This window comes from Ursus arctos, unplaced genomic scaffold (assembly GCF_023065955.2).
Source record: "Ursus arctos isolate Adak ecotype North America unplaced genomic scaffold, UrsArc2.0 scaffold_4, whole genome shotgun sequence".
In the NCBI taxonomy this organism is placed as follows: Eukaryota; Metazoa; Chordata; class Mammalia; order Carnivora; family Ursidae; genus Ursus; species Ursus arctos.
Genome location: NW_026623056.1, coordinates 58,249,270 through 58,274,585, shown reverse-complemented (window position 1 = coordinate 58,274,585; position 25,316 = coordinate 58,249,270). Strand labels below are relative to the sequence as shown.

The 25,316-nt window shown below is 35.5% G+C and overlaps 1 long non-coding RNA gene across 1 annotated transcript in view; it reads left to right on the top strand.

Annotated features, from left to right (window-relative positions):
- LOC130542600 (uncharacterized) overlaps nucleotides 1-25,316 on the top strand; it is a 73,157-nt gene that overhangs the window by 21,115 nt on the left and 26,726 nt on the right. The window contains exon 2 of the long non-coding RNA XR_008957262.1: nucleotides 19,135-25,316. This exon is cut by the window's right edge and continues 26,726 nt beyond it. This is a non-coding gene — a long non-coding RNA (uncharacterized LOC130542600). The remainder of the gene's footprint in view (nucleotides 1-19,134) is intronic.

Here is a 25,316-nt window from a genome sequence, read left to right as displayed (position 1 = left end):
AAGGATTTTTACTCTTTTATAATCATTTGATATAATCCATCTGTGAAATCACATGGGTTGGGCTTTTCTTTGCAGGAAGATTATTAATTCAACAACTTTAGTTATTTACCCACCTAGATTTTCTATTTCTTCTTGGGTCAGTGTCAATAATTTGCATCTTGAGAAATTTGTTCATGCCATCTAGTTATCTAATTTGTTGGCATATACTTGTTCATAGTATTTTCCCATTATCATATTTTATTTATGCAACAGTAGTATTTTTAATATTTTTGTTTTATTTATTTTTATTTTTCAGTTAATTTTTATTTAATAATGTGATTCTTTTTTTTTTTTTTTTCCATTATCAGTACAATGAAAGGCCTATCAGTTTTGTTGCTCTTCAAAGACTCAGCTTTTGGTTTCACTGATTTTTCTCTATGCTTTCCTTTTCTTTGTTTTCCCCACTTTCATTTTTAATAAAAATTGTCTTACTTCTACTTGATTTCAGTTTAGTGGAGTTTTTTTCTGAGTTATTTTTTTAATTATATATATTTTTTAGATGTCTTAATTTTTTAGAACAGTTTATGGTTTACAGCAAAATTGAGAGGAAGGTATAGAGATTTCCCGTATAACCTATGCTCTCACCCATGCATAGCCTCCCCCATAGTTAAAATCACTAACTGGAATGGTACTTTTGTAACAAGGATGAGCCTGCATTGACACATCATAACCATCCAAAGTCCACAGTTTACCTTAGAGTTCATTCTCGGTGTTGTGCATTCTATGGATTTGGACAAATGTATGATAACATATATCAATAATTATAATATCATACAGAATATTTTCACTGCCCTAAAATCCTCTGTGCTTTGCCTGTTTTCTCCCCCTTCCCACCTCTAGTAACCACTGATGTTTTATTCTTTTCCTAGTTTTGCTTTTTGCAGAATATCATATAGTTGGAATCATACAGTATGTAGCCTTTCCAGAATTTTTTTTCACTTAGTCGTATGCACTTAAGGTTCACCCATGTCTTTTCATGGCTTGATATTTTATTTCTTTCTGGCACTAAATAATATTCTGTTATTTGGATGTATCACAGTTTGTTTAATCAGTAATTACATTAAATATAAATAGACTAAATACTCCACCTTAAAGGCAGAAATTGAAAAGAGGATTTTTAAAAACAATCCAGTAATATACAGAGGATCCTTGAACCATATGGGTTTGAACTGCACAGGTCCACTTATATACAGATTGTTTGTTTTTTGATAAATGCAGTGCAGTACTATAAATGTATTTTCTCTTCCTTATGATTTTTTTAGTAACATTTTCTTTTCTCTATTTTACTTTATCATAAGAATACAGTATATAATACATGTAACATACAAAGTGCATGTTAATTAACTATTTACGTAATTGGTAAGGCTTCCAATCAATAGTAGTCTACTCATAAAGTTTTGGGGAGTCAAAAGTTATATGTGGATATTTGACTGTGTGGGGGCTTGGCAACCCTAGCCCCCACATTGTTTAAGGGTCAAGTGTACTATCAAACAAGAGACACACTTGAAATCAAAGTCATAAATAGGTTGAAAGGACAGAGATTTTTTTTAAGAGATATACTATTCAAACAGTACCCAAAACAGCTGTAGTGGTTATGGTATCATTCACAAAATAGACTTTAAAATAAAAATTTTTAGTAAACACAAAGGATATTTTAAAATAAAAAAGGTCAATTCACTGGGAAGACACATTAAAATTATAAACATATGTGTACATAACAAAAGAAACCCAAAATATATAAAACAAAAAGTAAGAAAATTGAAGGCAGAAATAGACAATTCAGCAATAATAGTTGGAGACTTTAGTACCTAACTTGTATTAATGCATGGAACAAAAACAAGGTTAATAGGGAAATGGAAGACTTGAATAACACTATGAAACAACTAGATCTAACAGTTTTATAAAACATTCTACCTAACAAAAGTAGATTACATACACATTCTTCTCAAACACACATAAAGCATTCTTTAATTTGGCCATTTATTATATCATAAAACAAAGTTCAGTAAATTCAATTAAAATTATACAAAGAATTTTCTCTGACCATATGGAATAAAATTAAGAATCTATAAACGGAAACAAATTTGGAAATTTACAAATACTTGGAAATTAAATAATTCAGTTCTAGATAATGAACGGTTCCAAGGAGAAATACCATGAGAAATTTTAAAATAGTTAGAAATGAATGAAAATGAAAACAAGATATACCAAAATGTAGTGAATGGAGCCAAAGCAGTGTTTTAAAGGGAAGTTTATATCTGTAAACAGCTATATTAAAAAAGAAAATAATACCAAACCAATAGCCCAACCTTTCATCTGAAGCATCCAGAAAAAAATAGAGGACTTTACCAAGTTTGTTTATCCATTCACCTACTGAAGGATATCTTGGTTCCTTCCAAACTTTGGCAATTATGAATAAAGCTGCTATAAACATCCTTGTACAGAATTTTCTATAGACATAAGTTTTTAAGCCCTTTAGGTAAATACCAAGAAGTGTGGTTGCTATCTCATGTAAGTGTATGTTTATTTTTTTAAGAAACCGCCCAGCTGCCTTCTAAAGTGGCTGAACCATTTTGTATTCCTGCCCGCAGGGGATTTGTATGGAGAAGCAGGTTTTCAGTCATTTTACTCAGTCATTCTGGACCGTTCTCCTGTTTTCGTAGTTTTTGTTTCAGGTTTCATTAATCTCTTGGTTTAAGATTATGATAACTAGCTAGTAAAGTATAAAGTGGGGGGAAATCAGAGTGGAGATTGACCCTGAGGGTAGAGTAGGGGATATTGACTGGGAAGGAGGACCGAGGGATGTCTGGGAGTGAAGTTCATATATATATCTTGACAGAGATTTTGGTTACACAACTGTAGGCTATGTCAAATATCAGTGAATGAACATTTAAAAAATGGGTATTTCATTGTGTGTAAATTTTATATCAAAAGAAAATAATGTAAATAAATACTGAACCCTAGTAATCCTCTGAAAATATTTAGAGGAAAAATTACTGATGTCTGCAATTAATTTACTTGTAAATTGTGCAACATAAAGTGGATTCATGAATGGATAGAGGAATGGATAGGTGTGTGAAAGAGTAAGTTTAGTGAAAGTTAATCATATGCAGGCATTCACTGTAAAATCTCTCAAATTTGCCTTATTTTTAAAAAAAAATAGAACGAAACATTAGGATAAAAGCTTGAAGATACTAGATTTGAAACATGCTTTTAAAAAAATAGTCCCAGTATAAATGACTAGTATTTTTCCAGAGTTAAGAAACTTTGCAAACATTGATAGAAAGCTAAAGGGATTTTAAAAAATCCTTGCCAAAGAAGTAGAGCTAAAATCTTCCGGAATTGAGAAAATGTTAAAAAAAAAAAAAAAAGCTACATCTCTTCTAAACTGTGAGAAGAGAAATTAGTATCATTTGCAGCTCCATATGGGTGACATTTAGAGGTTTTTCTGTAATAAAATAAAAACATGAAACACTGCTTTCCATTGTTTAGTACTATTTCTATAAAAATAAGAGAAGTAGTAGATGAATCAGATATCAAATTTTTATGAGACCAGTGAACACAATGGCTCTGTAAGAATAAAATTGGCTCACAGGAATCCTGTGAAGTGAAAATTGTACATGCCAGCATAAAAATGCAATCCAGCCAGTGTATATTGGGGCCATCTTCTTTTTCCCAGAAATTCATTAGCCCAAAGTTTAAATTTTAACATAAAGTGTAATGTTATCACGCAGACTAGATTATTTGCCTGTCTTTTGCGGACCAGCTAGGTTGTTACTGAATGTGATTGCGTGATACAAAGCTTGAGCTATACACGGTAAAAATGTGGCAGCGGTCGCCACCACAGCAGAATTTGTGACATCATTAGAAGCATAGAGTAGTGCCTTTGGAGTTGAGAGGAAGAAATTGAATAGTTGGCTCATCACGCTGTTGAGCAAAGCAGGAATCAGGACTGTAGGCAGTAACACACTGACATCACGGGTCATCCAGGCTGTGCAGATCTCTATACCTGAGGATGAATGGAGTCCAGATACACAGGGCTGTTTGAGTGCTATTTAATCACCTTGGGAGACGTCTGTACTGTGTTTATCTTGCTCTCTCTTATGGACAAATAGTAGCTCTTAGCACAATAAATGTACCAAATCTCTGGCTATAGATGGAAAAAAAGAAAAAGAACTTTGTGATCACCAGAAAAGACATTTCAATACCAATATCTAATACAGAACCAGGTACATAGTTATGAGTTAGGCAATGTTTGTGATTAAATAAAAGCATGAATTAATTCGTGCATTTTTTCAGCAGATATTTATGAAATAGATACTGTTTGCGAGGATCTGTGCTGGATGCATTCTGAACACAAAGCTTCATGGTGCTAGGTCTTGAGAGGCCTTCAATTTGCCAGAAAAGATGAATTATTACAATTATTTATACCACAGGGCCGAAAATGATAAGAGGTATGTGAGAGAGATAATTTGAGAGTTTCCGGAGCATGTAAGAAGCTCGGGTTATCTTGGAAGACTTTGTAGATTCAGCTACATTTGGAAGGATGCTAACATATCAATAGGATGAGGATGAGAAGTTTAGGATATTGCAGGTAAATTTAGGTGAAATAATGGGAATAAAATGTATATTACAAAAATATTTTTAAATCAGCTTTATATAATTTACATATAATTAATCAAAGTCTGTAGATCAGTGAGGTTTGACACATTTTTATAGTCTTGAAACTACAACCGCAATTATGATATAGACCATTTCCATCACCTGGAAGTTGATGTGTTTTCCATCACCTAAAAAGTTCCCTCATGTTCTAGATTAGTATACTATTGTGACTAAAAGAAACTACCACAAAATTTGTGATTCGAATCATCACAAATGTATCCTTTTAAACTTCTAGACAATAGAAGTCCAAAATACATTTTGTGGGAATAAAAACAATGTATTGTCAGAGCTAGCTCCTGAAAGCTCCAGGGGAGACTCTGTTGCTTTCCTCTTGTGGTTTCTAGAGGCTGCCAGTATTTCTTGGCTTATGGCCATATCATTTCAGTCTTCCATTGTCCCATTGGTTCTCCTGTTCATGTCACTCTTCCTATGCCCCTCCTGACTCTTGTGTTTATAAAATGTGTTATCCTGGATAATCCAGGATAATATCTCCTTCTCAAGGTCCTTAAATTAATCATATCTGCAAATTCCCATTTACCGAGTAAGGTAACATTGATAGGTATAGCTGATTACGATATGAACATATTTGTTGTGTGGGGGTGGATTATTGAGTTTACCACATGTGCTTTTGCTATCAGTCCTCTGCCCTAACCACTTGGCCCTGGAAATCACCGATCTGCATTTCATCACCATAATTTTGCCTTTTCCAGTCCTACAAATGGAATCGTATGGCATGCAGCTGTTTCTTGTGTCTGGTTTCTTTTACTTTCTTTGAATGATGCTTTTAAGATTTATACATGTTGTTGAAAGTAATAGTAGTTTTGTTTGTTCTTCCTTTTATTGCAGAATAGTTACTATTGTATGGGTGTGTGACAGTTTATTTATTCTTTTACCAGGTGATAGTCTTTTGAGTTTTTCCAAATTTTGACTATTATGAATAAAGCTGCTGGTGGATATTTGTGTGGAGGTAATGTTTTGAGACGTGCTTTCATTTTTCTTGGTTAAAAGCATGGACATTTGTAGAATATCTGTGTCATATGTAAAAGATTGTTTATAAGAAACCATTAAATTGTCCTCCAGTGTGGTGGTCCATTTTGCGTTTTCAGCAGTGTTTGACTAATTCACTTGATCTCTATTTTTACTAATACTTATTATTGTTTTTAGTCATTCTAGATGGTATGCAGTAGTATCTCATTGTACTTTTTGTATTTCAGTAATGACTGATTATCTTATCATGGCCCTATTTGCAATTAAAATACCATTTGTTCAATTATTTTTGCCCATTTTTAATTAGGATGTTTAACTTTTTATTGAGTTGGAAGAGTCCTTTATGTATTTTGGATACAGATCCCTTATTAAAATGTTTTTACAAATATTATTTTTAGTTTGTGGTTTGCATTTGTATTTTATTAACAGTAACTTTTGAAAAGCATAGTTTTTAATTTTGATAAATTGCAATTCATAATTTTTATTTTATGTTTCATACTTGTTGTTTTTCCTAAGGATTATTTGCTTAACCTAAGGCAACATTGATTTTCTCCTGTGTTTTCTTCTATAAGTTTAATAAATTTCTTACATTTAAGATCAACTGTGATCAACTTAGAGCAAATTATTGAATATGGCATGAGGTAAGAACCAAGATTCATTTTCATTTGTATGGCCAGTTGCAAAGGAAGGGTAGGAGATGGATCTGAAAACATATAGATAAACAATAGAAAAATATTTTCTTAAATAACTTTTATATTTTGGAATAATTTAAAAATTAAAAATAGTTGCAAAGATAATACAGAATTCCCCTAGACTCCTTACCAGTTAACATGTATAGAAAGCCTAAGCTTTTTCATCTGTATGTCTTTATTTTTAATTTTTTCAAATTTTATTTATAAATAATTTACTTATTTATTTATTTTTCAAGTATAATTAACGTAGTGTATATTAGTTTCAGGTATGCAATATAACGATTCAACAATTCCATATATTTCTCAGTGTTTATCAAGATAAATGTACTCTTAGTGCCCTTTATCTATTTTACCCATACCCCACTACCTACTCTCTGGCAAACCTCAGTTATTTTTCTGTATTATCTAAGAGTCCAGTTTATTTTGGTCTTTTTTTTTTCTTTGTTTGTTGATTTGTTTTGTTTCTTAAATTCTACATATGAGTGAAATCATATGGCATTTGTCTTTCTCTGATTGACTTATTTCACCTTTACATCCACCCATGTTGTTGGAAATGGCAAGATTTCATTCTTTTATGGCAGAGTAATATTTACACATATATAAAGTCACTTCTTATCCATTCACCTATGCATGGACATGTGGGTTGTTTCCATATCTTGTCTATTATAAATACTGCAAAAAATTTAGGGGTACATGTATCTTTTCAAATTATCTTCTTTGGGTAAATACCCATTAGTGGAATTACTGGATCACATGGAAATCTATTTTTTTGTTTTTTGAGGAAACTTCATATTGTTTTCCACAGTAGCTGCACCAGTTTGCATTCCCATCAACAGTGCACAAGCGTTCCTTTTCTTCCACATCCTTGCCAACACTTGCTATTTCTTGTGTTTTTTAATTTTAGCCATTCTGATAGGTATAAAGTGATATGTCATTATGGTTTTATTTTGCTTTCATTGCCCTGGTGATGAGTGATGTTGAGCATCTTTTCATGTGTCTGTTGGCCATCTGTATGTCTTCTTTGGAAAAATGTCTATTCAGTTTCTCTGCGCATTTTTTAAATTGGATTATTTGTGTTTTTGGTGTTGAGTTGTGTTAGTTATTTATATACTTCGGATATTAACTCCTTATTGGATACATCATTTACAAATATCCTCTCCCATTCATCATGTTACCTTTTTGTTCTGTTGATGGTTTCCTTCACTGTGAACAAGCTTTTTATTTTGGTATAGTTTCAGTAGTTTAATTTTGCTTTTGTTTCTCTTGACTGAAGAGACATATCAGGAAAAATGTTTCTGCGTCCGATGCCAAGGAAATTACTGCCTATATGTTCTTTTAGGAATTTTATGGTTTCAGGTTTCACATTTAGGTCTTTAATCCATCTTGAGTTTGTTTTTGAATACGGTGTGAGAAAGTGGTCTAGTTTGCTTAGCACCATTTGTTGAAGAGACTGTCTTATGCCCATTGTATACTCTTGCCTCCTTTGTTGAAGACTAATGTCCATATAAGAATGGGTTTATTTCTCGATTCTGTGCTGTTGCATTGATGTTCTGTTGCACTAACAGATGTGCCTATATTTGTGCCAATACCATACTGTTTTGATCACTACAGCTTTATAATATATCTCAAAATCTGGGATTGTAATATTTTTAGCTTTGTCTTTTTTTTCAAGATTGCTTATTTTGTGTCTGTTGTGGTTCCATACAAATTTTAGTATTATGTATTCTAGTTCTGTGAAAATTTTTTTGGTATTCGGATAGGGGATTGCATTGAATTTGTAGATTGCTTTGGGTTGTGGGCATTTTCACAATATTTTTTCTTCCAATCTATGAGTAGGGAATACCTTCCCATTGTTTGTGCCATTCTTAATTTCTTTCATCAGTGTTTTATAATTTTTAGAGAACAGGCCTTTAACCTCTTTGGTTAAATTTATTCCTATGTATTTTATTCTTTTTGGTACAATTGTAAATGGGATTTTTTTTTTAATTTCTTTCTGCTACTTCATTATTAGTGTATAAAGTGCAACAGACTTCTGTATATTAATTTTGTATCCTGCAAATTTACTTAATTCATTTATCAGTTCTAGTAGTTTTTTGGTGGAGTCTTTAAGGTATTCTATATACAGTATCATATCATCTGCAAATAGTGAAAATTTTACTTCTCCTTACCAATTTGGATGCCCTTGATTTCTTTTTGTTTTCTAATTGCTGTGGCTAGGACTTCCAGTACTATGATGAATAAAAGTGGTGAGGGTGGATATCTTTGTCTTGTTCCTGATCTTAGAAGGAAAGCTCTCAGTTTTTTTACCATTGGGTTTGATGTTAGCTGTGTATTTTCATGTATGGTCTTTAATATGTTGAGGTGTGTTCCCTCTAAATCTACTTTGTTAAGAGGGTTTTTAAAATTATTATGAATTGATATTGTACCTTGTCAAATGCTTTTTCTGCACCTGGCTGTCTTTACATGTAAATGCTACTGTCTTTCTCTTCTCAAGCATTATCCTTTCTATTTTTGCCTTTCTATTTTTCTTTCTGAAATTTCTACTTGTCAAATGATGGAGCTATTGACTTCATTTTTTGTATTTTTTTCTCTGTCTGTTTTGTCTCACTGAGAAACTTCATTGACTTCATCTTCACTCTGTTTTACTAAGTTTTTTAATTAATTTATTCTACCATAATTTTAGTTTCCCAAAGTCTTCTCATAGTGCTAATGGCTCAGTTCCATACATATGTGTTTTAGAGATTTAAGGACTTACGTTTTATTACTTTTTTTTCTTCCTGCATCATCTTATTTATATATTTATATATGATTTGTTTTTCATACTGTACTTCCTTAAAAAGTTCATGATCCTTGGTCATCCATATTTCAGCAAGGAGCATAAACATTGCTTGGCTACTTGGTATAAGTGGAAGGATTGAGTCAATTTGTGAGCTTTGCTTTAGGGAGATTGTGTAGAGAGCTGAATGAAGCTTTTGCCAAATGTGGAGATTTTGGCTTTACCATTATGTTAATCCATGCTAGAACTTTCTGATCCCTTGCCTGGTTAAAAGATGTCCTAATGCATGCAATGTGGAAAATCATTCTTATAAGACTTTTAGATAATCTCTTGTTCCCAACCCCCAGTCATGATTCTTCTGCCATCTTGTATTCTTAGCATTGCTGAGTCCTAACTCTGCTGGAGTTTCACTGGGCAGAAGAATTGCTTCTTGTCCATGCCCACCTCTGAAAGCACATTAGGTTGCAGCTTATCCTGTCTGTTCAGTTAATTTCTACTCCTGCAGAGTCAGACTTTCATTGAAATGTCTCCTTTTCTAGTAATTTTCTAATATCTCCTTTCTTATTCATCATTATTATGGTTTTATTTGTTTTTATCATTCTTCTTTGATCTTGGGATAGTGAGGAAATTAATGAATCTGCTATTGTTTTCTGTAAATCTATAAATACAGAGTTAGTGAGAATAGAAGTTTTGATGAATAAAACAATCTTAAATTATAGGTTATGCGTGACAAGTTAAACTCATATCAGTATGAGTATCTAATTCATATGTTTATTTCACAGTTTCTGGAAATTTTGACTCACATGTAAGTTTTTGGAAGTGGCAAATTTTTTAACATGTATATTGTCCTTTTAAGTATTTTTTCTTTAACTTTCATCATTGAAGGTTAAAGTTTCTATCCAGAAAGTGGGATATGGTAGTGAGAATAGTTACAAAGTGATTCACCAATGATACATAACAATTTCTTAAATTCCTTAAGTTCTTTTCCAACACTAGAGAAATTCAATAATGCAAAACTGACATAAGAACTATATATAAGATGATATCATTATGCTATATATTATTCCCATTATATTTTCACTTATTCATGCATACTTTATGTACTATATAATGATTGAGTCCTGCTTGCTCTTACACATTTAGTTGCATGGTGGGGCATGTATTCTGTGACACGTGCCTATGGAAAATTTTATGAGCAGATATGCAGATATAACAATGCAAGGAAAAAAATGGACACATTTACAAGATTTCAAACTTAATCCCAGAGATAGTAAGAAAAAGTTTTATTCCGAAGAAAAACCTTCAAAGAATAAACTAGAAGAGATGAGACAATGTATTAGAGATAAAAAGTTTGTTAAAATGTGAGATTTAAAACATTTTTAAACGAAATCATGCTAAAAATATAGAATATTTGAAACAACTCTTTGTAGTCTTAGGTATGTCAGACTTTAGTTGTAAATTACTGATATAAATCAACTTTAAAGTCTCTTCAAATTGAGAGCATAAGGTATTTCAAAAATGTATACTTGAAGGTAATAAATTTGCCATACTTATTGACTATTTGAACTCAAATTGCCATATTACCTGAGGTCGTAGAGCATGTTCAAAAAATTGTATAGAAAGCTTTTCTCAGTTTTTCCTAGTATTTTAAAAAGGATCATAGGATGAATCAAATTATAATTCTAAATTTGAGAAAAAAAGAGCTACAAAAATGTAGCAAATTATGAAATGCTGAATGTAATTTGGTGGGATAGAGTACATGAGTACCTTACTTAAGATTCTGTAGTTTCGCATACTAGAAATCAACTTTCACATACAGAAATCATACCAGTGAAAACAAAACCGTAGGCCTTATTTAGAAATGCTATCTCCATAGCCCCTGGGGCCAGTAAGAGCAAGTCTGGCTTTATGAGGGTCTAGTAGAACCAGGAACTAGATAGAAACAGGGAGTAATGCAGCTTCTCTCTCAGTTTCCCACTCTGGATTCATATGCTCTCTTGCCTGTGCATGCCTGTTTCAATTTGTAGCTTACCGTTCCTGCTTCTCCACGACTGTGGCAGAAGATGGGTCCACCTCTCACCTGCCCCAACCTTACCCATCCCTTCAACATAGACCTCATTCCTTAGTTTTTACTTCTGGAACTCAGTCCATCCATACGCAGGTCATCCAAGTAACCCCACTGCCATTAGGTGTCCTTTTCTGATTCCTTCAACTCTGCAGTCACAAACTAGGAAGAAGTTGCTGATACGCAATACTGTGGAGTGGCAGGTTGTGGCTGAGAACTGAACAGTGAGTAGTTGTAGCTCTCAGGACAGGGAAACATGCTGATTATTAGAGAATGCATTTCTCTAACAGAAATAAGTAGGACTGGGTAGATGGATTCTCTATTCAATTATTAACAAGAGAATTAATACCTTTCTAATCTCCTACAGGAATGTGGTTAACTCTGCTTGGTTGAGACTTCCTGCATGCTCCTTTAGTAGCTGTTGGAAGTAATTACCAAAATTGTCTAGCGGAGGGAGCTTTTGATAATGTTAGTAACCCCCTTGTAAAGATGAGTTAATACTCTAGCCAGGAAAAGAAGAGCACAGAAATAAAATTAACATAATAAATTCTCATCAGTGAGAGGCTTGATGATTTTAGGTGAGGCTTCCACAAAATCAGCCCATAGATAGTAATGAGATTGGAGAATACGACACCTCATATTGGTGATACCTCAGAAAGCAAAGAGCATTCTAACAACAGGGATGATGGACTTTAAACCCGCCATGTGAATAAGGAGTGTAAATCTGGATTTTTTTTTTACCTGTATATTTGACTGATAGCCTGTAGTTTAAGTAATATGCAAGGTTTCAATAAATTATCCACGTATAGAGAATATTTTAAAATATCACCTCACTAGAATCTCCAAAAAATATTTTTGAAATAAGCTAATCATACATGGATCAACTTTCAGTCAAGGCTGACTATCTGGAGAAACATTCATATACTGTAGGTGTAAATTTAGCAGTTTGGCATTTCAAAAGTTGATCATTACGTACTACTTTAATAATCTTTCTGGGCTTAACAGGACAAGGAATTATGGATTTCAATGTTAAAGCTTCTACTATAGAGTTTACATTACAGTTTCACTAAGAGACTATTTTACTGACCATATTTGGTGTAAAACATGAGGGTACCTTATTTTTTAAAGTGGCTAAATCTGAATGGCAAAAGTGTTATTTTCAAAGGCAGTGTTGATGTTGGAGATATTTCTCTTGTATTCTTTTCAGGGAGGACTTTGATTCTTTTCAGGGTGACTTTTTCCCCTCATTTGAACCACTAATACTTCCATGAACTATATATGTATAATTTAAAGATTGTATTTATTTATTTGACAGCACAAGCAGGGGGAGCAGCAGAGAGAGAGGGAGAAGCAGGTCCCCCGCTGAGCAGGGAGCCCCAATGCGGGGCTCTGTCCCAGGACCCTGGGATCATGACCTGAGCCAAAGGCAGACGCTTAACCAACTGAGCCACCCAGGTGCCCTTTTATTATATATTTCAACAGGAAACACTCATATAATATACATTGGTGATCTGATAATGTATTTTCTTCCCTTAGTGCTGACTTATGTATTTTTGACATCATATAGCTAGTGTGCAGTGCCAGGAGGTGAAGTGAATCAGGCTATGCCCACTAAGGTTTTCATGGTAGGATAAGTGAATTAATGAATGAGTACACATTCCACCATCAGAAAGTACAGTTACAATAGGAAAATATCATTAGGTTAGATAACTACATACACCTAGATGTAATAGAAAAACTAGAAACGTACTCATCATGAATTGGGTTTTGACACTTAGCCTTTTTGTACATGATCAGACTGAGTACAGTTCAATACCATAGAGTCTCCAATGAGCTTCCACGGCTGGAGCTCCTCTCTGCCACAGAGGCACAGCAAAAGGTACAGAGCAACAGACAGTGTTGTCGGTTGTTCCTACAGCAGCAGCCTCAGGTGCATCCAGGAGATTTCTTCTTTCTCTATTCTATTTTTCTTTCCTAACTTGATTATGTTTGAGATTCAAAGTGATGAAAAGGTAAATTTAATAAAGGGATGTTTGATACGTCATTGCTAAGCTTGACTCCTTCAGTCCATGTACCTCTTTAACAAAAGCACCAAGTAACAATCTTTCTTTAGCATCTTTAAGCAGAGAGTACAAGATTATGCAACTGGTCAGAAAGTGGAGCTGGGTTTAGAACTCGTGTTTGGCTTTTAGAGTCTGTGATCGCAGGTGTTCTACAATAGGATATTAGCTATAGCACCCACCGTAATTGAAAGTGACTTGAAGGTGGAGAGAGGCCATAGGAAGGGAAGAGGAAAGGAGACTCCCCCTCTATCCCATTCAGTTGAAACCCTGCAAAGTCGCGCTCATTTAGTCAGCAAGAGTTTGTGGTTTAAAGCCTGTGGATTGGAAAAAGTCAGATGAACCACTCATGAGAGCAGCACGGTCCATGGATTTTAGAAGATGGGAATGGTAGTGAATCATAGAGCAAGTCCTAGGAGACTGGCTGCTACAAATGGAAGTAGGTAATGGTTTCATAAGTAATTAGCAAGAAAATCTTTTAGTGGAGTTTTAGGCACTGCAGTTAAACCAGTCGTTAGAATCCCAGAAATTATGAGTTTTTCAGGTTTTACATAAGGGTCAGGTGAATGGGAGTAACCAGAAATTCTCAGTCCACATGCTTAATGGTTTTTGTTCTAATTAACCTTCTTAATAAAACAGGGAACATAGCCCATTTATTTCAGAGGGTTCTAAGCTTTCTTGGAGAGAGGACTAGAACATGGATATGACTCCACTCCACTAATTAGTGAGGAATCCATGAAAGTTTACAGGAAATGTGCTGGATAGTCAAAACACTATTTTGTATTCCATGCGAACTTGGTGAAAGATCCTGTGCTGGGGGCTATAAAAAGATGACACAGAAAATCTCAGTGACCTCAAGAGAGATTTAAATTTACTAGGGAGGCTAAGATGTGTGTAAAAATAACTGTGATGCAAAGCATTTAAATTGGTAAATTAGATTACCATTATAGCTAGAATAAATATTTTTAGTAATAAGGGGAAAATAGTTAATGAAATGAAAATTCAGTTGTTCAAGGTTGGGGAAGCAAAACTGATTATTAAGGCATTTCAGCAACATTATGATTAGGAGGATGATTCACTTTTGCACCAAGACCAATTTGACCTTACAGAAATTAAAATCTCAGTCTCCTCACAAGACAGAAAATATCAGATGAGAAACGAGCAATTATCAGTTGATGCCCAGTGTCTGACAACTCTAATGTGTACGTTAAGAGTGCGTCCTTTAATGCAGTGCAGAAGCATTTTGTTAGACAATAATGCTTGGAGGTATTAAAAAGCACTTGCTATTAAAAAAGTTGTGCCATGGCAGACAGGCATCAAAGTGGGAATCATGGATACAAATGTCTATTGTCTGAAAACCTACTTATTAGTATCGGGTAAAAACAGGGGCTATTTGTGACATACTGTCTTTGGTGTATAATTAACTCTCTAATACTTGTTTCTTTTACTACATAGATTGTGCTCATGAATATGCATGTTTGTGTGTTTGTATTGTTAAAAAATGATTAAAGAGGAAAATTTGATACAAACTAAACTTTAAACAGGCTGTCCTGTGTAGACAGCCTCCGTTTGGAGAACTGCATATTGGGCAGAAGGCAGCTTTTGTAGGATGAAAAATAAAGAACAAGGAAGAAAAAGACAAAAATAATCTGATTAGCTGGGACCACATAGTCAACCTTGTTTTGGGTGAGTAGGAACAAAGAATTCAATACAGACCTCACAACTGGCTTGGCGTTTTGGGATTGGCTAACTGGATATGCTGTGTTTCTGACCAAGCGAGGCATTTACAGGGACACAAAAGTTATCTAAGTTTCAGTCTGCTGACATGGCACCCTGGGAATGTGACTCCACCTTGGGCCTCGAAAGTTATTTCAACAGAATGTATGTTATAGGAGCTTACTGTATGCTATCTAAAGGAAATTTATCTAAAAATAATCAGTTCTATAAGTACCAAAAGTCATTTCATCTTTTTACACCTCTAAGAATACATATTTTAACTGCCGTTGTAATCTACAGAATGATTGGATATATACTTTTGATCTCTGGCATTTTATTAGCGTCTTATTGCTACAAAACGGATTACCACACAGTGACTTAACACAAAAATGCATTATATCGCATTTTGTAGATGAGATTTTGGGTTTCACGGGGCTGAAATCAAGGTTTTGGCAGTGCTGTGTTTCTTTCTGCAGGCTGTAGAGATGAATCCATTTCCACTTTCATTCAAGTTGTTGCAGAACTCAGTTCCATATAGTTTTAGGACTAAAGTCTCTGTTTTCTTTGTTTGTCAGCCAGGAGTCATCTTCTTCCAGAGACTACTCACATTTCTTGGTTCATGTCCCCTTTCCCCAATCTCCAAGCTGGTAATAGCTAGTTGAGTCATTTTCCCTTCTGATTCACCTCCCCTCTGCTTCTCCTGCCATATCTCTGCTTCCAACTGAGAAATTTCTTTGCTTTTCAGGTTCAAGTATTGGATGGGGCCCACCTGGGTAATCTAGGATGCTCTCCCTATTTTAAAGTCAGTTGATTAGTAACCTCCTTCCATCAGCAAAGTCCCTTTGCAGAAGTACCTACATTAGAGTTTGATTGAGTGATAACTAGGAATGGGAGTCTTGCAGGAACCATGTTTACAATTTTGCCCACCACAGTCATTATCATTTATCTGGTGATTTTAAGAACTAAATTTAAGATACAATGTAAGTATCACCACTTAATTTATTGTACCAATAAATTAAGTAATTGAAAATTGAAAAACAAATTACTTCAACATGAACTGATTATGAGTATCTTTTTTCCATGAAGAATTATTCATTCCTGAAACTTACCAGTATTTGAAAATCATGGTTTTGATAAATAGTGAAATCCTATTTGGACCTATGTACTTGTAAGAAAATAATATATTCTCCTGATTCTACCTCATGAAAATGGTATTTAAGCAAGCAGATTTAAAGTCCTTGTTTGTTCATTCCACTGTCTTGACTAACACATGCATCAACTTTAAAAGGAAGCCACAAAACTTCATTATGTAACTTTCACTGTATTTACTGATTTCACCTAAATTCTTTATGCTAAACCTCACGATGTTAAATGATTTGCCCAAGGTCAAATGACTGCTTACTTAGAGTTCAGTTTTTATATTTACTTATGTATCAAAATATTTATTGGTGTAGGTCACTTGTTTTAAACATAGAATATAATTTTCCCTTTGGTGTTCACCTACTCACAACATTCTTGGGTTATTCTTATCATCTTAAAAATTTTTTTAAAAGTTTTCTAATATTATTATCTTATTTGTTTATAGTTACCTCTTTCCCTAACTTGGATAATGTTCAAACGTACTATGCATATGTTTTTTTTTTTCAGTCATCATGGTTATTAAAATGTTCAGCACTGAACCAGACTAAGTTTGACAATGATCAATCAATAACTCTATGTGCGTCCTTAAGACCAGTTATATAATCTGCTAACATGATGGACCTAACATTTCAATTTAGCTATTCGTGAGTTTAACAAGACCAAAACAAGGAGTCTTGTTAATGCAAAATTTTATCAAATGTTCTTTTTCCTTGAAATTCTAAGCTTATTTTTTAAAATGTTTTCTATAGAGTGATGCATGAGTGTTTCGATGTTGCTGTGCTTGTTATGCTTACTGCATCTTTTAAACAACTATATGATCATGATCTTTCCAATACTTTAGACACTTTTAGCTCTTATATAACACTTGCTTATTTTAGATATTACAAACTTATGTATTCAAATTGTAATTTTTTCAAAAATAAAATCATATTACGTCACATCCTTCTCTAGTTCATTCATCCATTTGTCTAGTATTTATTGGGAAGCTATATTGTACTGTAAGTGTTGGGGCCACATGATGAAAAAGACATAATTCCTGCTTTCGCAGCCTTTACTTTCTAGAGGGGGCGTAAATAAGAAAGAGAGTTCTGGTTTTTAGGTGATATGAACAAAATAAAGCAGGGTAAACAGCAAGAGAATAAAGGGAGCAGGTGTGCTGTTTTACAGCCGGTAGCTGGGAAGAGTTGGCAGGAGACCTGTATGGTGTAGACCCTGAGCCAGGAAAGATCTTTATGGGAAGAAGTTTAGCAGGTGAGAGTCCTAAAGTGGGAATGAGCTTGCAGACACGAAGGAAGCAGCATCCCAAGTTGCTGGGACAGGGAAACTGATAGAATGCTAAGAAATGAGCAGGCCCACCCCTAAGATTTCAGGATTGAGTTAGAGTCAAAATGAAGGTTAAAATCTATACGTCTACAAATTTAACAGTTATAAATCAAGCTATGTTCATGGCCTGGCCAGCATTCCTACTTCATGAGCTGGAAATTAAAGGGACACGTCCTTGCTTCTTTGGCCAGTCTGGCATCTACAAGCCTGCCCGAGAGCACTGATCTGTTGCGGCTGAGCAGGGGAGAAGCTGGGCTTGCATGCAGTACTCCTGAATTGTGATTGGACTTACCTGAATCCACTCGAGAGCTTGATCTGGTCCAACTCCCTAGAAAACAGAAACGGGACAGGTTTTTCTCCCCAAGCCTAATTTTGCTGACTTGGGATTTCCAGGCTATTTAAACTCCCCCCCGCCCCCGGCCCCGCTCCCCTCCCAAAAAAATTACCTCGCTGCTGAGAAGTCGGCATGGCTATCTGGGGAGTCTGACCTCTTGGATAACTTGGGAGACCCCCCAACTTTAAACGAAGGTAGGTTGTTTTGTTTTTCCCCTTAGTTGTGCATCCTCACTTGCTGTGTTCGTTCCCCTAATTCCTATTTAATAGTTACTGAACTTCTAAAAAACGGTTTAAAGAGATTGAAAACAACAACAATGTTCCATTTGATATTTGTGAAATACGTTACTTGCTAATGGTGTGGGAGCATCCAAGAGCAGTACTCAAGATGAGGGTCGAGAAGTCATTAGGGTCATACTTGTGACAGTTTTAAAGCTGCTTAGGAAACTCTGATACTCATCTCCATATGCTGGGAAGTGTTTTGGAGGGTTGAATCTAGACTTCTATTGAAAGCATATTAGAGCTCCTCCAACCAAAATATTTTTTCTCATTATGAGTTGGCATGTTGCATGTTTTCTCTCCAGCAATCTTGACTTTATTCATAGTGAGTTTGCATTCTATCTTCCATGATTATAGGCTGTGAATTCTTCTAAGGTAGGACTTCATTTATGGGAATACTGGGGCACCTATTATGACATCTTACACATTTGTTGGTATGTATTTTTAAAACTTTGCAACAATATCAAACTTACACAAATGTTAAACATATAATACAAATAAAAATCTTTATTTTTCCTCCAATCATTTGAGAGTAGGTTGTCAAAATCAATTTCCACCAATTCCAAAGACTTCATTTTCTACAAATAAGAATATTGTCTTCTATAATCACACAATAACCATCACAGGAAATTAACATTAACACAGTACCCCTTTTAGTTCTCCCAGAGAAGGCTTCATGAAATTGAGACTATGGAGAAGTTGTGGCTATTTGTAAGAATAAAGATCATTGATTCCCACTGAAGTGAGTGGCTGAAGTACATGAGAGGACAAGACTGTTGAAGGAGAGGAATTAATGAAACTGAGAGGCCATAGTAGGAAAAGGATTTTCTATACCTGTATTGAAACCGCTTATGACAGGCTGTTCTAATAGACCTAAAATCATGAAGAAATCAAAACAAATGATTTGGAGGTAGGTAGTTTAAAGGGAAATTGTAAATTAATTGGTAACGTTATGTGATAACATGAGATTCAAAGCTGCATTTGTTGTTCTTAAAAATAAGAAATGTTCTAAAAGTCTATAAAGGGCCATCATGGAGAACAGACTTATCTTCTCTCCTACAGGCTCAGAGCTGCAGGCAGGAGATATGGCACTGCCTGATGGGGCCACAGGGAGACCAAGGCCTTCAGATGGGAACCGGGATTGTCTTAAACAAAAAAGCAAGTAGAATGATTATTTCTCTTATTTTTTTTTTGAGTTATCTTAAATTACTACAATCCCAATTATGTGTTTAATATTATATTAATTATAGTTTATTCAGAACTTTCTGTATTTTGTATTGAGAGGTTTTTAGGATATCTGCTTCATTTTCAGAAGTTTTCTGAACTTTCTATAGATAAACAGAACGGGAGAGAGTGGGGAGAAGGAAGGGAGGAGAAGAGATACAGTACCAAAGAACAGAACTGCATTTTATTCAAAGGTCTTAAAATCACTATATACTTCGGACATGAAATCACCCTTGATGGGTTTTCTTTTTCTTACTTTTCTTTAACTCCCAACAGTCCATTGAGTCCCATATTTTCTATCTCAAAAATAGTCTTTTGCTCTCCAGTTCTCACCTGCCACCACTCTGGCCTAACCAGCATCATCCCTTGCATCCTTACTGCTCTTCCTGACTCCAGTTTTAACAACTTCAATTTATCTCCACATTTTAGTCAGCTTAGTAAAAAATACATCAAATTATGTCACTTCTTAGACTTAAACCCTTCAACCACTTCCCACTCTCTTCAGGATAAACTCTAACATGGACAGCAAATTATTACATAAAATATCTGCCCACTTCAATGTCATTCCTCCATACCAGCCAACAGTTCGGCCACATGGACTTCCTGTCAGCTTTCAGTGTATTCCAAACTCTCAGTACTACAGAAATTGTCACATACTCTACTTCTCTCTGTGTCCCTTTCTCTCTCCAATATCTGTCTCCTATATCTGTCTCCATCCTATTCATGGCTAATTTCTTTACACACTTCTGGGTACATTCTTAAAGTCCCATTCTTTGAAAGGCCTTTCCTTACTATTCCTTTCTTCAGCTGATACTCGGTTATTCTCCATCTCTGCGTGTGGTGTGTTGTATTCATAACCTGTGTCTCACACCCACATTTCTTATCTGATTTTTTTTCTTATTATCTATCTCCCATAGAAGAGTAAGCTGGAAAAAGACAATCCATGTGTATTTCATTAATTAACAAATGCCTGGTGTTACATCATTAGTACTCAATAAATAATTATGGGATGATTGCGTGAATTCAGTCATCTGGATAGGAGGTGATTAGGGAGGAAGAGAACATTTTGAAAATGAGATAGTAGTAGGTGTAATGGGAAGCAAAAAAAGGACTATTTGTTAAAACTTGGTTACTACTCTAAATGGAGAAGAAACAAATATATATTAACTTACCTAGTTACTAAATTTGTAACTGTAGCCCTTCTTGACAATGTGTTAAAGCATGGTTGATGAGTAAATTTTGAGCCTCTGTTAGTATCTCACAAAAATTGGTAGGTTTTGAGCCTGAGAAATATTAAAGATACTTAGCAGAAATGAGTTCAGATGTCTACCTCTGGATTTTTCACTTTTGAGATTTGAAGTATGAAGTCCAGAAATGGATAAAATTATTGATATTAATCTGCATGGAGGATAAAATCTTACGGATGACTAGTAGTCATTAGCCAGGAGAATTCATCAAGCAAATTGAGTTAGGACATTATATACATATTTGCATGTATACCTAGAAATACAGTGCATCAATCATGATTATTGATTTAAAACCTCAAAAGTGGGCTCTGATAAACTTCAGAAGAAAATAAATTGCAGGGTTTTTGAGTGACTAGCATAAAGGATTAGAAATCTGGAGAACCTGGCTTAGAAAACTGAAAAGAATTGAATGAGCCTAAGACCTTGAGAATAAGCCAGGGTCATGGAGCAGAATATCAGGCTGTCACCATTAGTGAGCCTTTTCCTGGACACCCACCTGCTGAGTCACTTGGGTGTTAGCCTCTGCCCTCAATCCTCTGGGAACATCTCTTTTGCAAGATTTATTCTCTCAAGTTGGTTCGTTTTTGCAAGGCTTGCTTGCTTTCCTTCTAACTATTCAGGTGAAAGAATGGAGTTCTTGACTCTCACCAAGGTGACAACATAAGGAGTGCTTTCTTCCCAAACATAAAGAGTGTGTAGGCACTGGTAATGATTATGTTCAAGTGACCGTTGTTCATTGCACATGTTATACTTCTGCATTTTTGATCAGTAAAATTGTAATGACCAATTTATTTGTATTGGCACTGACCGGTTTCATGTGTGTGTGCGGAAATGGCGTAGACCTTACTTACTGGGCATGGTCGCTTACTATTAAGTTTCCAAGACTGCAGCTGTCAAGATACCAAATCCTCAGGCTTATATTGACTTCTTATTGGCACCCAGAATGAAATATCTAAATCTTACACTTTACTTTCCTCAGTAAATATTGAGAGTAGTTGCTACATACCTAATTCTAAAAATTCTCTAATTGGTGAAGGTCACTAGTTGGTTAACCAGTCTTAATTACTAATTGTTCCTAGTATAAAAGAGCAAAGGCCTTATAGAAATAATCGCCTAAGTTGGACACATGGGTCTAACTTTTATGACAGCCAAATGGATAGGAAAGATTATAATGGTACATGAGCATCTGTTAAAACTAACTGTAGCAGTGATCTGTGAACCAAACCATGCTTTTGTGACAGACTATTACCCCTTCAGAGACGTAATTATGGACTCTAAGGTCAAACATTTACTTTTTAAAAGAGCACCTAAGTATAAAAATTATACATTGCCCTGTAGCATTTTTGGATGTTATCAAGTAGAACCATATTCCCGTCAAATATAAAAATAAATGGAATAGATACGACTCAAAAGGCATTTACCATGTGTTACTCTTCTGTAGCATGAAAGAAGTTAAAATTTTCATGAGACTTGCAGTTTGCAAATATTGCTTCTTAATAAGGCATAACCATTATTTGTTTCAGGTCTGAATGAACCACATAATAGGCATAAATCAGATAAATGCTCTTTTACCCTGGAGCCCTCTTTAGGGGATATCTATCGATGGAGATCTGTGACAATGGACACACTCCAGTAGCACATGAATCTTAGCCGCTAAATATAGTAGGCAACAGTCAAAGATCAATGAAAAGATTAATGGTTTTAATTACCCCTATGTAACCAGTTGTGGGTAAAATTTTACTTGCTACTTTCACTGAGGGTAACACACCACAGTCAACTTTCCAGGAAAGCTAATTTGACTTTCTGCTTGGTAAATTGCTCATTGACAATCCTGTAATGAGTCTGCTCTGTGTGTGACTGAATACTGAGCATGCTTCTGCTTTCTAAAAACAGGGAGAAAAGGCCATAAAACTGATGAATGACACACATACAATTTCCTCGTGAAAAATATTAGAAAATAATACCATTTCCAGGCAATAGTTTCCCTGCTTGAACCTTATGGAGCAACCAAAAGAGTACCAAATGAATGTTGTATTTAGGGAGCTGCATGAACAATGCTAATAAATACTGGCAAACATCTTCTGAAGATACGTGGGGTAACTGACAAATTGTCTTCTTGACAAAAGGACAAAGGCCACTGTAGTCCATATGATTTGCTTATATGATTGATTATTGGAGAGAACCATATCCTAGGCCGTGTATGTATTAGTAAATCCACATTTAAGAAAGGGGCTCCAAAAGGTTTTGAGCAGTTCTTCTTAAATGATGTGCTGGTGTGCCATCAGTTTCATCTCCATAATTCTTAGGTTGGCACTTGTATACATGGAATTAAGACACTGCATCATAGTATCAACTGTCCATCAAGGAAGAAAGTGTAGAACCATAGTTTAAACAGCTTGTTAGTTTGTTTTTACTTTTGTTTTAGTTTTGGTGTTGCAAAGGATGGAAGCTATAGTAATCTTCGAATTATTCACCTTCCCACATTGGTCTGGCTGTTCTTCCCACATTGGTCTGACTGTTCGCAATGGAACACTAAATTAGGTGGTGACAGTCCTATGTTAAGAACTATTAAATACAAATGCTGAGGAACATCTGTGCTGGGGGTAGGAGTTCAGAGGGCTACTCAAGCTAAGAGTAATGGAAGAGAATACTATTAGGCACATGCCTAAGTATGACGTATATACATTTTAGTCATAAAGGAAAATACACTTCACAGAGCAATTTCCAAACTGAGCTATCATGACCTATTTGCTCAATAAACCCGTCTACAGCATGTGACGCACGTGAGAATTGGCCACTCAGAGACTGATCTTTATTTCTGAGGATAGGAAACAAGTATCTGGAGTGTTACCATCTCTGAAAGCAAATGTTTACATGGAGTTCAGGATCTAAGAGCTTCCTAGAGTTCAGTTCTCATGAAGAGAAAGGGATTCGCCAGAGGAAGAAGTCAAATTGTAATACAAGCCCAATAAAAGTAAAACTTGTGGGAAGATTTGGAGTAAGTGTTTTCTGTCAATTATTTGACCTTTCTATCTGGATTATGTTCGGTCACCAAATGTTTGCTGTCTGGGCAAATACATGACCTTCAGCTAGCGCTGCAGCTGAGGTAGACCTTAACATACTGAACAGCTGACAGTGGCTTCCTGGTTATACTTTCCACGGTGGGGTGGCAAATCCTTAGTTGAATGAGGATCTGGGTATCCCATCTCCTCATCACAGCCCACTCCGTGTGCTGCCCAGAAGCACTTGTCCGTATGGATTCAGGGAATAGTCCCATCAAGATTTCCATGGACTTTTTATGTTAAAAGAGGGAAGTCAGTAGGACAGAGTAATTAGTCCTCACTGCTGCAGTTGATTTGGGCTCTGTAGTTGATTTTCTTGTGTCACGTCCCTGCTTTGCATTCTAGATTCCTCCTCCTCTCAGCTACTGGCTCTGCCCGGCTCAGTGGCTTATTTGCTGATTTAACTGAGAGCCCCCCCTCTGAGTGATCCAAACCCTAGTCACCGTGCCTTGCTCAGGCTGGTTTGCTCTACCTGTTAATTCAGAGTCACAGTGGGCAAGAGAACCAGAAACTGCTCACACATATTCCTCCCTGCTTTCATTGTGTAAGAGCAGCCCTGCCTTAGGCTGGTAATCAAGGTCAACTAATCTGCAAAAACGATCCTCTTTGTTTTGTCTCTTGGTTTCTGGAAACAAAGTGTCTACACAGCAGCAGATTTATTGTAATGGTCACTGTGTCCCCAGGCAAAATTGTGCCTCTTTGGGGGACCAGGACCACTAACACCTGAGCCCAGAGTTGTGGGCACTGGAAGCAGGAAGTCTCCCAGGGAGATACTGGGAGCAGTAGGTGAAGCAACTCCTGATTCACTGCTTGGATTCCAGAACCATGTTGTCCTCCTACTGGGAGCCCAGCGCCACCCAAAGGACTTTGAGTCAATGAGTATACAGCATTCTAGAGAAGAGTACCTCATACTCAGAGTTTTGTCTTTGTGCTGGGCTCTTCAGCTCTGTTGTCGACAGGCCATTTTACCACCCTGTCCATTTCTGTGTGGCTTCTGTGTGGTACACTATGGGATGCAATGGAACCTGCATTCATGGGCCTTCTCTAGGACCTTCTTTCACTGTAAAGTGGGTCCCTGGTCTCTTTGATGTTCTTTGGAGTTCTAGAACATTGGAATAAACCTATTATAAGCTTTTGTAAAATAGTATTGACTGAGGCCTTCCATGCAGTAAAGGCCAACCCTTACCTGGATTGCTTGTTTATTTTTGTTACTGCAATACCTGGGCCTTCCAGGGTGGGAGAGTCTGAGGTGGTCAGTTTATCACCATATGGTGATTTGGTCTTCTTAAGAAATGGTGGATAAGTAATAGTAACTTCTGGTACTAAAAAGACTGCTAGGAGAGAAGTCAAAAGTAGAATGTTCCAGTCCTTGTAGTATCAACAGAAGGAGGAATTATAACTTCAGATTTGTTATGAAGGCATGTTAATATTTATTGGTACTGCTAAAAGACAACAAGTTTTACAAACTGATCTGAAAAATTGGAATAAAAAAATAGCACCAAAGAGATAAAAGGGAACAATAACATGGGTAAAATAGAAAGCACAAGATAAGATAATGGAAATAAACAAATATAGCAACACTAATCTATGTAGATGGAATAATATCTTCAGTTAAAAGATAAAGGGCTAGACTATGTGAGAACACACACATACATACAATGAAACTGCCATTTACAAAACAAATACTAGGGTCATAGAAATATAGAAAGGG